General features: G+C 51.6%; 1 long non-coding RNA gene across 1 annotated transcript in view; it reads right to left on the bottom strand.

Annotated features, from left to right (window-relative positions):
- LOC132001654 (uncharacterized) overlaps positions 1 to 6338 on the bottom strand; it is a 45321-nt gene extending 38983 nt beyond the window's left edge. Inside the window, exons 1-2 of the long non-coding RNA XR_009399648.1 lie at positions 6210 to 6338; positions 726 to 845 (exon numbers count right to left, since the gene is read on the bottom strand). This is a non-coding gene — a long non-coding RNA (uncharacterized LOC132001654). The remainder of the gene's footprint in view (positions 1 to 725; positions 846 to 6209) is intronic.
- Positions 6339 to 13809: the final 7471 nt, after the last annotated feature.

Here is a 13809-nt window from a genome sequence, read left to right as displayed (position 1 = left end):
TACATTCCTCCCACCACCACTAGGATTGGGCCCGTTTTATTGGTGGGATGACTGAGGCACAGAATGCTGCACCAGACGTGGGATTGCTGATTCTCATCCCTGTCTGGTCTAAGGAAGAAACCAATCTCTTACCCTGAATACCCCCAAAGTCTATCCCCAGGAGATCTGCTTGCCTTGTATTTTCTAGGGCAGTGGGGCTTTAAGACACAGGTGCTCAAAGGTGCTCAAATATCCCCATTCTGGTCAGTTCTTTCTTTGCCACTGCTGTTTAATTCCTCTGGAGAACAAGATTGGAAAGACAGTGCTAATTTAATTTCCCAGAATGAATAAAGATAAGACAGTAACAGAGGGTGATGAAGGGCTGGGAGCATGTAATTCACATCCCAAAACCCGGCTCCTTGCATCACAATGGCCCTCCCCATGCTGGAGCTGATTAAGCCCCAACAACTGCAGTTAATTACCTTCCTCTGTCTCCAAGGGAGGCTGGCTTCCCAGCCAGGGGTGGGCATGAGGGGGTTAGTTTGTAACCAGGCAAACGAGATATAGGGAAGGAGGGAGCCAGGGTTTCTAGACCCCTCCATGGCTCACAGATCGCCCTCGCGGTGGGGGTGGGGGTGGGCATTAGGAGAACAGGTCATTAGCTAGTGGGTCACCAATGAACCTCCAGGGCTTAGAGTCCAGTATTTCTGGAAGTTGTATCTGGGTCTTGCTGAATGTGGGCTTACCAAGAGGCCGTCAGGCTGGGCTGGATCCAGGGTGCCGGCAGCAACATCATTTGTGTTCACAGGACAGCATCTTTCTGCACTGGGGGCATTCATCTCCCTGAGCCCAGGAGGTTTTCATCCCTGCACACAACAATGTTGCCCATCAGCAAAGCAAGGAGTCTTTTCATAAGACCTGCTGGGGTGCACTGTGGTGGGTGGGCATGTGGGATACTTAGGAGCGGGTTTAGCTCTGTACACATGGGTGTGATATAGTTAGAAGCAGCCATATTCATGCAGACCTCAGGGTAATTTCCTACCCTACTGCTAACTAGTTATGTAACCTTGGCAAAGTTTCTTCTCTAAGCAAGACAGTAATAGCATCCCTGTTAAAGAGTTCTGGTAAGGACTTGAGAGATGATGCCTGGGAAGAGCCCAGCTCAGCACCCAGCCCACAGGAAGAGCTCCATGATCATGAACTACTGTCAATGTAGGATCCTACAATGCGAGGATCCTACAGCTCCTTCTCGGGTGAATGTAGGAGTTACATTTGCCCATGAACACAGGGAGTGAGCTCACAGGGCCGGTTCATCATCACAATGGCATCTGCAGCCACAGGGAGAGACCTTTCCGACACAGCCAAGGCCCCAGTCCCACCTCCCTTTGTGGTCCCTATGACAAGGACTCGGTGTCTGGCCAGAAGGGAGGGAACGGAGGTGGAAAGCTGTTCCTCCAGGGCCAGGGACGCTGACTTTTTACAAAGCCAGAGACCCACTTTCCTGGAGCTAAAAATGCTTGCAGCAACAGGAAAGGAGGCCTCAGTGAGAGAGCAGGAGCCCCAGCATTGACCTGATGGGGACTGACAGTGGCAAGTGATTTCAACGCAGACAAAGCCTGAACACACCTGCCGGGGAGCGGGCTGCCATTCTCACTAAATGAAGAATCTGCTGGTTGTGGGGGAGGCAAACCCCCACTGTCCTGAGACTTTGTGGCTGGGTTTTAATGTCCTTTGTTGTGGAGACAAAAATGAAGACAGCTTATCTGGGGGCCTGGAAGAGAGAGATCCTGGCTCTGGGTCAGATAGGGCTGGAATTTTTCTGGGGGTGAGGGAGAAGGTGGAGTCACAAAGATGGAAGGGATTTGGGGCTAGGAAGGCTGGACCAGGTCAGCGTTCAAGAAGGGACCTTGGCCATGAGTTGGGGGTTCAGGGAGCAGGAGCAGGTGGGACTGAGGAGAGCGAGATGATGGGGAGCAAAAGGGTCAGGATCAGACTGTGAGCAGAGGACAGTGGAAGGTGGTGCCAACTGTGTGAGGGGCTCAACCCCAGGTCACTGTTGGGTTCCATGGCCCCTCGGAAGTCTGGGCAGTTCTAGATTGAGGAGATGGAATGAAACTGCACCATTCCAGAGCCAGAGAATCACAGAGAGTTGGGGATGAGAAAGCTCCTGAAAAGAGCCAGCCCCATAAGTAGATAGAAGGATTCCACCTCCCAGTAGGAGATGGGAGGGATTTGTCCAACACCTCTTGAACAGTTGGATTCTTTTCAGCAAATATTCGCAGACCTTGTTCCTGAGGCAGAGTGCAGTTCTCCACCCCGCTGATGTAAGGCTTGGCCATGTGGCTTGTTCTAGCCAAGACAATGCAACAGGACATGATGTCACCCACTCTGAGCCAAGTCCTTAAGAAGGTGTCCTGTGTTTCTGCTTACCCTCTTGTGCTTGTGCCATTTTGGATTAGAGCACATCCCAGGAGCCACTGATCCACAGAGAATGAGAGACACGTGGAGTGGAGCAGACCAGACCCCCACCCAAGGCACGTCTGACTCATGCTCTGAGACAACCTGCTCCAGCGAGTCCCCAGACCCAGATTAGGACAGAGAGCCACCTCACGCTGTAAGCCACTATGCTTCAGGTGGTGTCTTACACGTCATCACGGTGGCGATAGCTGTGGGATATTTTGACTTATAATGAATAGATATCTGGTCTTCAGACCCATTCCTGGCACAGAACTCCCCAAACTCTTGAAACTGTATAAGCGAAGAGAGAGATAAATGTAACTTTTGTCATGCTACCAATGACTTTGGGAACACATCTAAGGATGGGGGCTGGTAGCCAGGAGAGCCAACCATGTGACGAGAGGGTTGGCATGTCAGTCCCACCCTCCTGACCTCTGAGCGGCAAGAAGGGCTGCAGTTTGAGTCCGTCACCAGTGACTAATCGAGTATGCCTAGATCACGAAACCTCCATAAAAACCCAGGAGAACAGATCTGGAGAGTTTCCAGGTTGGTGAGCACCTTGAGATTTGGGACAGGGTCTGGAATCTCCATGTCCTTCCCGCACAGCTTGCTCTCTGCATCTCTTCCATCCCGCTGTCCCTCTCATTATAAGCCAGCTTGCTGGGGAGTACGATGTTTCTGATGAATTCTGCGAGCCCCTCCAGCAAATTAAGTGAACCTGAGGAAGGGGCCACAAGACGCTCTGATCTACACCAGTTTGGCCGGACGCTCAGGTGACAACCTATACTTGTCATCTGAGGTGGGAAGGCAGGGAGCAGTGTCGTCGGACGCCATCTCCAGATGAAGTTGTCACAGGACAACCGGCTGGTGCTGGGGAACTGTTTAGAGTGGGGACAACACCACACGCATCAGAACTAGGAGCAGAAGCTGACAGCCACACAGCAAGTCAGGAGCTGAGCTGAAACATATCCTAGGCCACTCACAGAGAGCAAAGAACACCTCCTGATGCCTTGGTTCCACCAGGACGTCAATCAGTCTCTGAACACATCATAGCTCAGGTCTCACTCCTAAGAGGCAGTGTTGGCCACTCCCACCGGGTGTGCTGAGGACTCAGTGTTCCCTGTCCTGGCCCCTCTCCATCAGCCCTGGGATGTGGGGCAGGGGGCCGTGGTTCCCTCTCCGACCCTGCAGGACAGTGGCAGGGTCACTAGGCCACTGTGAGGCATCAAAAGCCGCAAGCTGGGGAAGAGGAGGGCTGGACAGCAGCACAGAAGTGGGGGGATGCCCAAGATCTGGCGGGTCCCCTCAGGGAGAAAGGGGCAGGTGCGTGGCAGATACTGCCCCCTGGGGACCAGTCCTCTGCAGGGATGATCTTGGGTGTGGAGTGAGCAGTGGGGATGGCCCCTGCTCCACACACACTTCTCCGTGACCCCAGGTCGGTTGTCTCACTGCTCTGAGCCGGGGAGTGTGACACGGCTCCCAGGGCCACAGAGGCGAGCAACACATCCTGAAACACACACCATGCCCAGCCCAGAGCCAGGCTTATGAAGGTCTCAGGTAGACGGGGCTCCCTTCTGCCCACACCCCCACCCCAGGGTCCCAGGAAAGTGGGCTCCGCAGTCACACTCGTGTCCTGCTCCAGTGCCCCCATCTAGGGGACTCTGGGCAAGCCCCGCTCCTTCCCTGGGCCTCAGTTTCCTCATCTGCAAAATGAGGATAATAACAGTACCTCCTTCCAAATCAAGTGAAGACGGAAAATCCGCATAAAGTCCCTGGCATGAGGATCAAAGACTGCCTCAGAGATAGTAGGTGTCACCCCAAGCTAGGGGGACTGCAGGAGCCTTTTAAACAGTGAAGCCCTGCATCCCCAGAAGGGTTGGTATTCCCACAACTGTCATCCACCCCAGGGGCCCCTGCCGAATTTGCCATGGGCGGTTGGTGGCTGCCCACCTCCTGCCCCTGACATCTCTCTCTCACTCCATCCAGCTTTGACAGGGCGGGTCTAGCTCTCTGTGGAAAGGGATTCCCTGTTTACAGAAAAATCTCATGGAAAACAGTAATATCTTCAACCTGACGAATGACAAGAGCAAAAGAGCTTCAATTTTCTTCCATGAACAAACAACCTGTCCCTATCTATGAGAAGCTCATTAAAAGCCATATGGGCAAGGGGCACCTGGGGGGCTCAGTTGGTTGAGCATCTGATGTTTGATCTCAGCTCAGATCTTGGTCTTCGGGTTGTGAGTTCAAGCCCTGTGCTGGGTGTGGAGCCTACTCAAAAAATAAAAAGAAAAAAACTGTTTGGCAACACATGGCTCCTCCTTTTAAGCCACAGTGCGTTAAAAGCAGTTCCCTCTCCACTCCCTGTTACCTTTTGCCTATCTCTTCTTTTAAATGAGAAAAGACAGACACCTGACTCTCCTCAGAGGTAAAGGCTCTGGTCCTTCACTCTGCGAGCTGGGATGCTAGTAGTGTCTTTCTCCCCATGAGCACACACACGTACACTCACACACCCACACCCGTGCACGTCTGTGGCACAGATTTGGTGCAGCCCTCAGAAGTCCTGCAGGGAGACACAGGAAACAAGATGGCACCTGGGGCCAAGGACCTGGAAGTAGGGCTTTCAGGGTGAGAGTCTCAGTGACCAGGAGCCTCCATCTCTCCTCTGAGCAGAAGCAGGTGCTGACATCCCTGAGACTATTATCTGGTGGTCAAAGTCTGTGGCATTGGTAGCAGCTGAGAGGCATGGGGGGGAGGCAGGAGGATGGAGGGGGGATGGCTTTGGCTCCTCCCACCCCCATGAGGTCTGACATCTTAAAATTCACAGCATCACAGCATCACAGCTTCTCAGGGCTGCAGGGACTCCCCTAGGCACTTACTGATAACCTGCCGTGGCAGGAGCAGGATTTATTAGGGTGTGTGTATTTGCAAGCATTCACACACACACACACACACACACACACACACACACACACACGAGAATGTTATCTTTACCCAGCCAGCTTCTCCCTTTCCCCTGCCCTCCAGACAAGAATATTATCTGTGCGAGATGGTTTCTAATGTGTGTGTATACACGTGCACAACGTCCCAGCAGGAGAATCAGCAATGGGGAGAGAAACAAAAGGAGAAACCAAGACCACGGTCCCGTAAAGAAATAGGGGAGGCGAAGAGAAGCATAGAAGAAGACAGGGCTCCGCAAATCTACCGCCTGGGGAAATTTATGAGGGGCTCTGCGGATCCCTGATGCCAAGGCATGAGGCCCTGAGAAGCTTGTGCAGGATGTCCATGGCATCTCCGTCCGTTCTCTCCAGCCACTGCGAGCAAAATGGGAATTCCTTTTTAAATGACTGTTGGTGGGGCGCCTGGGTGGCTCAGTGGGTTAAGCCTCTGCCTTCAGCTCAGGTCATGATCCCAGGGACCTGGGATCGAGTCCCGCATTGGGCTCTCTGCTCAGCAGGGAGCCTGCTTCTCCTCATCTCTCTCTCTGTCTGTCTCTCTGCCTATTTGTGATCTCTCTCTCTGTCAAATAAATAAATAAAATCTTTAAAAATAAAAAAAATAAATGACTGTTGGTTTGGTTGAGAATGGGCTGCACAGAACCGTTATGAGGTCACAAAGGAGCAGAGCTTTCCCTAAGGGCAGAGGCGGGGCTGGATGTAAGATGTGTGGCCCTGGGGGGTGCCCAGGACCTGGCCTGTGCCCTTGGGTTTGGAGGAGGGGGTAACAGTCAGTCATTGCCCAACAAGGAGAAAGAGGAACAAAGAGAGTCTACTTACTGCTAGGAGTTCCTTCTCTGGTCAGAGAGTGTGGGAGACAAAAGTAATGAATAAAAGATGGTCCCGAGGGGAGTGAGCAAGTCAGCACTTCCCAGGTGTCGCACGGAGATCCGAGATCCCAAAGAGGACCCGTCTACCTCCATTTTGACCTCAGACATTCTAACTGATTAAAGTTCTTGCCAGCCTATCTTTTAACTTGGGAGGAAAAAAAAAAACCGACAGGCAAAGCATCCTGTGATAAGAACTAAAACAAAACAACCTCTTAGAGCAATAGGGACAGCCCTGACCCCAGCAAGACCCCACGTGACTGACCCCAAGACTGAACAACTTGACCGTTACTCTCCCCCTGCTCTGAGCCACCAGCCTCTGTCCCACATTCTCCTAATACAAGCCTAGAGATATTTCAGCACTTTGGAGACAGTCTTTGGGACACTAGTCCCCTGTTCTCCCCGTGTCGATCTCACTGCAATAAATCCCTTTCTTGTCCCACAACCACTGTCTCTCTCCCTTTGGATTTTTTCAGTGGCTGGTGGCCAAACCCGGTCTGTTTGGAGCCCTGGAACCACCCTTGGGCCACAGTTATGTGGCTACAGTCGGTCAGTGGGTGTCACCTCCCCCACCCCACAAATGAAAAAGTAGACTGACCCAAGGTCACCCAGCCAGGCCGGCTGGTGCTCAGGACAAACTCTCCTTGCCTAGCTCCATGGGTACACCCTCTCTACCCACACTCGGGAGGGCAGAGGAGGGAAATGCAATGTGCTGTTTGGGGGGATCTTGGCAGGCTTGAGGGGAAGGTCACATGAGCTGAACTTAGAAGGAAGCTAAAAATTCTGACAGGCAGAGGTGACAGGACCCAGTTCATAGGGGACCAAGGGACATTCCAGGTGGAAGCAGCCACAGGAGGAATAGCCAGGAAGTGAGGAAGCCTAGAACGTCTTGGGGAATAGAGAGAAGTGGGCTTTGGTAGGATCAGCAAGTAACGGGAAAAGCAGGGATGGGAAAAATCCCCCAAGGTCAAGGCCCTACAACTCCCCCAGCTGGCCTTAACCAAATATACTGACTCAGTTTGAATATGAGTGCTCAGATCTGTCTTTTCAGCCCCTCAGGCAGTTACTTGCGCGCTCTGTCAACCAGTAGCCAACTCTTGGCCTTCCTGCGGCACCCTGACTTCTCCTCTAGGGCCCCAGTTGGCATGTCCAGCCTCTGCATGCCCTGCAGACTCCACCAGGGCCCACCCTAAGCCTATCAGCCAGTCTCCTCTAGCCAGAGGAGTGCCCTGGACTGCTCTGAGCCAAGGCAGGGCTGGGGTCAGTGATGAGAATGGCTTTTCTGAAATGCTCACCCTTCCTGCCCGTTGTTCAGATGAAAGCCACATCTCCTTACACACCATCAGAACAAGCCATTCCCCCTGCTCACCATCCACCAACTGCTTGCCATCCCACTGCCCATGGCCATCAAAGCTGCCCATTCTCCCTTACTTCCTACCACCACTATGTCTCTCCTGACATTCCCACCACGGGAAGAAATATAGTTCAAGCTGTGAGGGCACTGACCTCCCATGCCTAAGCTACCCACCAGCCCCTGCCACTGGGCACAGGCCAAGGTTGCAGACAATGTCTCTGTCTGATCACTACCAGGACGTTTCTTCATCTGCTCCCCCCAGCCACCGCCCATGGCGCCATCATCTGCTTGTGGCCTACGCTCTCTCATGGAAGCTGGGGCTCATGCTTTCCTCTAGAGCACCCAACTGGGCATGGCCATTACTCACTCTCTGAGACCCAGCTCAGGGCACTCCATTTCTGTCTGTGCCTGAGTTAGAGGGAGCGCCCATGTCAGCTTGGCGGACACGCTCAGCAACTCTGGGAGAAGGAGGAAGGTTTCTAGCTGGTTGGCAGCCAGCACCTGCCAGATGCCTGGATTTCCATGGCGAGCCCACTGAGCCATGGGTTCAGCATTTCCCGGAGCAGAGCAACCCTTCTGGAATGGAAAGCAAGCGCAACCTGCTTCCAACGTTCTCCAGTCTCCCTCCCAATCATCTGGGGGTGCTGAGCCCTGGACTCAGGCCTCATCACCGGGCTCAGATGCTGACATTACAGACTGCACAGACTCTGGACCCAGAGGGGCCTGAGCTCAAGTCTTGTCTTGGCCACTCACACCCTGAGTGACCTGGAGCCCGTCCTCGATCGCTCTGGACCTCGGCCTCCCACATGCTCCTGGGGCAAAAGATGTGAGTGAAAAACGGTCCCATGAGAGGGAGAAGAGAATTCACCTACTGTCTATTGAGAGCCTACTATGGGCCAGGCACTGTGATAAAGGCTTTGGGTGCACCCTCTTATTTCTGTCTCACAAGAAAGTGAGCTCAGCACTACAATTAGCCTCAACTTGCAGAATCACAAGAGGGTTCGACAGTGCCAGAGAGGAGAAAATTCAGGCTCAGCCATCAAGTCGACCTGCGACTTGAATCCCTGCTCCAGCCCTTGATGACTGGGGGGTCCCGAGCGAGTTACTGAGCCATTCAGAGACTTGGTTTCCTCATTTATAAAATGGGCAGCAGCGATCTCACCGAGCACTTTCGAGAATCCTGAGAACAAATGGGTCCTGGTGTGTTGCCGTGTCCGGGCTTGGGACGCTAATTGCTGGCACTGGGAGGAGGGTACCTCAAGCCTGGGTAGGCCCGGGGTCCTCACTCAGCCTGAGGGGCCTGTCCAGCTGTAGCTACCTCTTCTTGTTCTTCTGGCCTCCACTCCTGCCCTAAGACAACCCGTTCTCACATTGACAGCTAAGAACCCTCCCAGCCCGCAACACAGAGCCTGGCACAAAGGAGACATACGGAAGTACTCAGTGAACAAAGGTACAGATACGAAGATTCTGTAATTCTAAGACTGTGAATTCTAGGATTCCATGGCTCAGCAATTCGAGAATCTTAAATTGCTATTATTTTTAACCCAGGGTCCCAAACTTGAGTGCCCACAGAGGCCAGACAGGGAACGTGTGTGAGTGACCCAAGCCAGATGTAAGTGTAAACACACACACCGTGTGAATAGGACAGGACGGGAGGGCCTGGGGGGGCCCAATTCCAATCACATCTGCGGCCCGTTCTGAGCCCAATGTGGCCAAATCTCCGAGTTTTCAGGACATAATGGCTAGATTTTTTTTCTTCTCATTTTTTTTCTTTCTTTTTTTAAAAATTGTTGTTGTTGAATACCTTCATTTTTAAAAACCAGCATATTTTTTAAGATTTATTTATTTTAGAGAGTGTGTGGGGGTGAGCAGGGGGAGGAGCAGAGGGACAGGAAGAGAGAGAATCTCAAGCAGACTCTCACTGAGCACAGAGCCCAACACAGGGCTCAGTCTCACGACCCAAAGATCTTGACCTGAGCCTAAATCAAGAGTCTGACACTTAACCAACTGAGTCACCCAGGCACCCCCCAAACTGCCATGTTTTTAAAACTAATAGTACAGGAAACTAGATGTGGGATTTATGGAAACTCTGAACCATCTTTGCAATTTTCTGCTGATCTAAATCTCTTTTAAAATAAAAATTTTTTGTTAAAAAAAACCCACTAGGGCCAAAAGAAATGGATGGGAGCTCTATCAGATTGATGGGCAGCTGTTTGCAAACTCTGTTCTCAATCCCACATACACTAAGGCTGTGCACACAGCCAGTGCCCAGGTTCTGCTCACCAGCTCCCTCACACTTCCTGGTCTGGCTAGGAGGGAGGGGCCCACACCCGGGGGCAGAACTGTAAGGACAGAAGGGGAAAGCTGAGTAGAGCAGAAATGTCATGGTGTGCAGCAGGGCAGTTCTGGGTAGACACGCTAGGTTGACAGAACCACACACTAGGAGAAACAGGAGCTCTGGTGCATTACAGGTGGGAATGTAAATTGGGTCAGCCATCACTGAAACAGGATGGAGGGGCATCTGGGTGGCTCAGCTGGCTAAGCATCCAACTTTGGGTTTTGGCTCAGGTCATGATCTCAGGGTCACAAGATGGAGCCCTGCCTGGGGCTCCAGGCCCAGCAGGGAGTCTGTTTCTCTCCCTCTCCCCTCCGCTGCCCCCACCCACCCATACTCTTTCTGTCTTTCTAAAACAAGTAAATAAATCTAAAAAGAAGAAGAAGAAGAAGAAAGAGACAGAAAGAAAGAAAGAACGAAAAGAAAAGAAAAAACAGGATGATGTTTCCTCAACAACTTAAAAATGGAACTACCCTATGATCCAGCCATCCTACCTCTGGGTGCACATCTGAAGGAAATATAATCACTATCTTCAAGAGCTATCTGCACCCCCACGTTCACAGCAACATTCTTCACAAGAGCCAAGAACAAAAGCCACCTAAGTGTCCATGGGTGGATGAATGGATAAAGAAAATGCAGTATATATATGTCACATGATATGTAATGACTATTATTCAGCTACAAAAATTTTAAAAAAGGAAATCCTGTCATTTGCAATAATATGGACTGACCTCAAGGACATTGTGCTAAGTGAGATAAGTCAGACAAATACTGTATGATCTCATTCGTGTGCAGAATCTAAAAACAAACAAACAAAACAAAACAAAAAAAACCTGAACTCATCAAAACAGAGAGCAGAATTGTGGCTGCCAGGGGTCGGGGGTACAGGAATGAGATGTTGGTCAAAGTGTACATACTTCTACTTAGAAGATGAATGAGTTCTGGGGACCTAATGTACCACCTGGTGACTATAGTTAATTATATGCCTGAAAGCTGAGAGGTGAATAGATCTTAAGTATTCTCACTGCACAGGCAAAAAACAAACAAACAAACAAACAAACATGTAATTGTGTGAGGTGAGAGATGTGCCAACTGACCCTATTGTGGTAATCATTTTGAAATATATCTGGTGGATCAAATCATCACACTGTACATCTTAAGCTTACATGGTGTTGTATGTCAATCTCATGTCAATACCACCAGGAGGGGGAGAGGAGGAGGGGCAGAAATTGAGGCCTATGGGGCATCCACGTGGAGAAATACAGTTGCCAACTGGTGTATGAGCCATTTTCAGGGGAAGGGGCCATTTTAGGGAGTCAGTGTGTAGGTGGTATTTCTACGGGACTGGATGGTCTCCCTTTGGGGAAAACATCGATGGAGAGGAAGAAAGGATAAAGAAGAGCCCTGGGCTCTCCATTATTGAGAGGACAGGAAGGTGGGAAGGATCCAGCTGAGGAGACTGAGAAGGACCAGCCCAAGGGATAGGGGGAAGCCCAGGGCATGTGCCCTGGACACATGGGTGATGGCGGGGGCAGGGTAGATTTTGCCATCTTGGAACGCTCTTCTATCAGATGAGCACTAATTCTGAGAGGATTCTCTGAGTCTCTGACTCCAGCAGGTGAGGCCAATGATTAGGGTCTTCAGCTTTAGATTCAGACACGTCCTGACTCTGCCCCTGTCACCAGCTGTGTGACTTCAGGAAAACTACTTTCCCTCTTCAGAGCTATTTCCCGATCTGTGAGGTAATAATCCCTTTGCCTCACCTCACGGGCCCCCAGAATCTACCTGGTCCCCGTCATGTCAGGAGTGAGGCTACACGGCATCTCTGACTCCAGCCCTGCTGACAGCCAGCTGCCCTCCCACAGGACACTACCCACGTTACCGACAGCTCAACTCTGAGGCTTCTCTGCTTCTCTGTTCCAGGCCTGCCTTCCCTTAAGGAGTTTGGTTCTGCCCCTTGCTTGCAGGTTGTAGGCAGAACCTTTTATTGCAAGGAGCAGAACACGAAGAGTTAAAGGAATAGTATAATGATTGTTGGCCCACATAACTGGGAAATCAAGTGGGTGGACCTGGCTTCAGGGATGGCCGGGGCGGGGGCAGAGGCTCAAACCATCTTCCCAGGGCTCTGTGTTCTTCCTTATTTCTCTCAGCTCTGCATCCCTCTGTCAACACCCTTCACAGACTGGCTTCCTCCTCACTGTGGGGAAGATGGACACCAGCAACTCCAGATCCTTAGAGCTTTCAATCCCAGAGAAAGAAGGTCTATCTCTCTCCCAGGGTCCATATGTCCAATCAGAAGATTTTGTTAATAAGAGAGAGGGGGAGGGTCTGGAGAAACACCTCAGAAGTCCTCTACATGGCCTGATGCCCCCTTTACCTTATAGGCCCCTGGGAGAACAAGGGTATGTCTCCCTGGTGTGACCGTAGCCCCAAGCAGAACGCGAGAGTGGGATCCGTGAAGTCAGCAAGAGCAGAGTGGGGCTTGATCAAAAGGCTAAGAAGACACACAGAGTGGAAAATTCCAGGAAGCATAAGAGATGGGAAGACTGCGAGGACTGAACCCCTTATCACGGTCTCCATTGTCCCCACCCTCCCCAAGGCCCTGTTAGAGCCGATGCCCCAGGTGCTCTCCAAGGCTCTGGGCTGCCTCCTGCAACTGGGGGCAGAGTGAATAAACAACCGGAAGGCAGATGCCTTAGAATACCCCAACCTCCTTCAACAAGGAAGCAGATCGCAAGAGGAACCAATCAGCAGGATCTCCACTCAGCTGGACCAATCAGCAGGGATCCCCAGTCAGCAGGACCAAATAGATGAATTCATCTGTTCGGCCAATCACGTTGAGCGTTGCTATGGTCTCCTATTAAGAAGCAGGTGGGCTGGCCTTGGTGGTACCTCCATGTTCCCAAAGAAAGACCTAGGACTTCCGGGGATCTCCCCACCTCTCTCCATAGGGGGCACATCCTACCCTCCCCAGGAAGGAGGAAAAGGTCTCCCACTGGGTGGCAGCCTTTAGAGGCATGAAGGGAAGGGTACTCTTGCCTGACATTCAGTGGCGTGTGGATACCCTGGCAACTCCAGGCTCCTGAAGATGTCAAAATGTTATGATCTTCCTGGGAGAAGTGATGAGTGGAACCAGGTAGAAGTAGATATAAGCCTGACTGGAGAGATGGGCTGTTAAATATGTTGCCATGGTGACTGCATCCCGGCTACCTTCCCCACTCGCCAAGGGGGACACCACCCATTGGAAAAGAAGGTGCCTGTCACGTCCTCCTGGGGGGGCCACTCATTTAGTGTCAGTCTCATTTAGGACTGAGAACCTCCAACTTTGTTCATCCATTCCCTCACTCAGCCCATATATATATATATATCCAGCATCTGTTCTGCTTTGAACACCAGGGACTGTTCCCTGTCCTCAGAGAGCTTATAGTCGAGGGAAAGAAGGAGACATAAAGAAACAATTGAATATAAAGTCAGGATGCTTACTGTGAAGCGAAAGAATGAGAAAACAGGAGGGAGGAGAAAAAAGAGGACACGATTTGGGTGTCCAGGGAGGTTCCCCTGAGGAGCCATTTGAACTAAGACCAGAAGCATCAGGAGCCAGGCAGGCAAAGAGGAAGGATAAGCGCTTTCCCAGTGCAGAGGAAACTGGGGTAAGAAGGAGACTGGAGCATCCCAGGAGCAGAAGCTACTAGCGTGGCTGGAGGGAAGCTGGAAACAGACAGGGACCCAGTCAAGAGGGACCCCGCGGCCGTGCCAAGGGCTAGTGGCTTATCCCAGGGCAGTAGGGACCACACAAGTGGGTGTGATGCCACTGGCAAGTTTTTAAAGCTCTTTAGTCTACACTGTGGGAAGCGCACTGGGGAA

The sequence above is a fragment of the Mustela nigripes genome, chromosome 14 (genome assembly GCF_022355385.1).
Source record: "Mustela nigripes isolate SB6536 chromosome 14, MUSNIG.SB6536, whole genome shotgun sequence".
Classification (NCBI taxonomy): domain Eukaryota; kingdom Metazoa; phylum Chordata; class Mammalia; order Carnivora; family Mustelidae; genus Mustela; species Mustela nigripes.
This window is presented reverse-complemented; position numbering and strand designations above follow the sequence as displayed.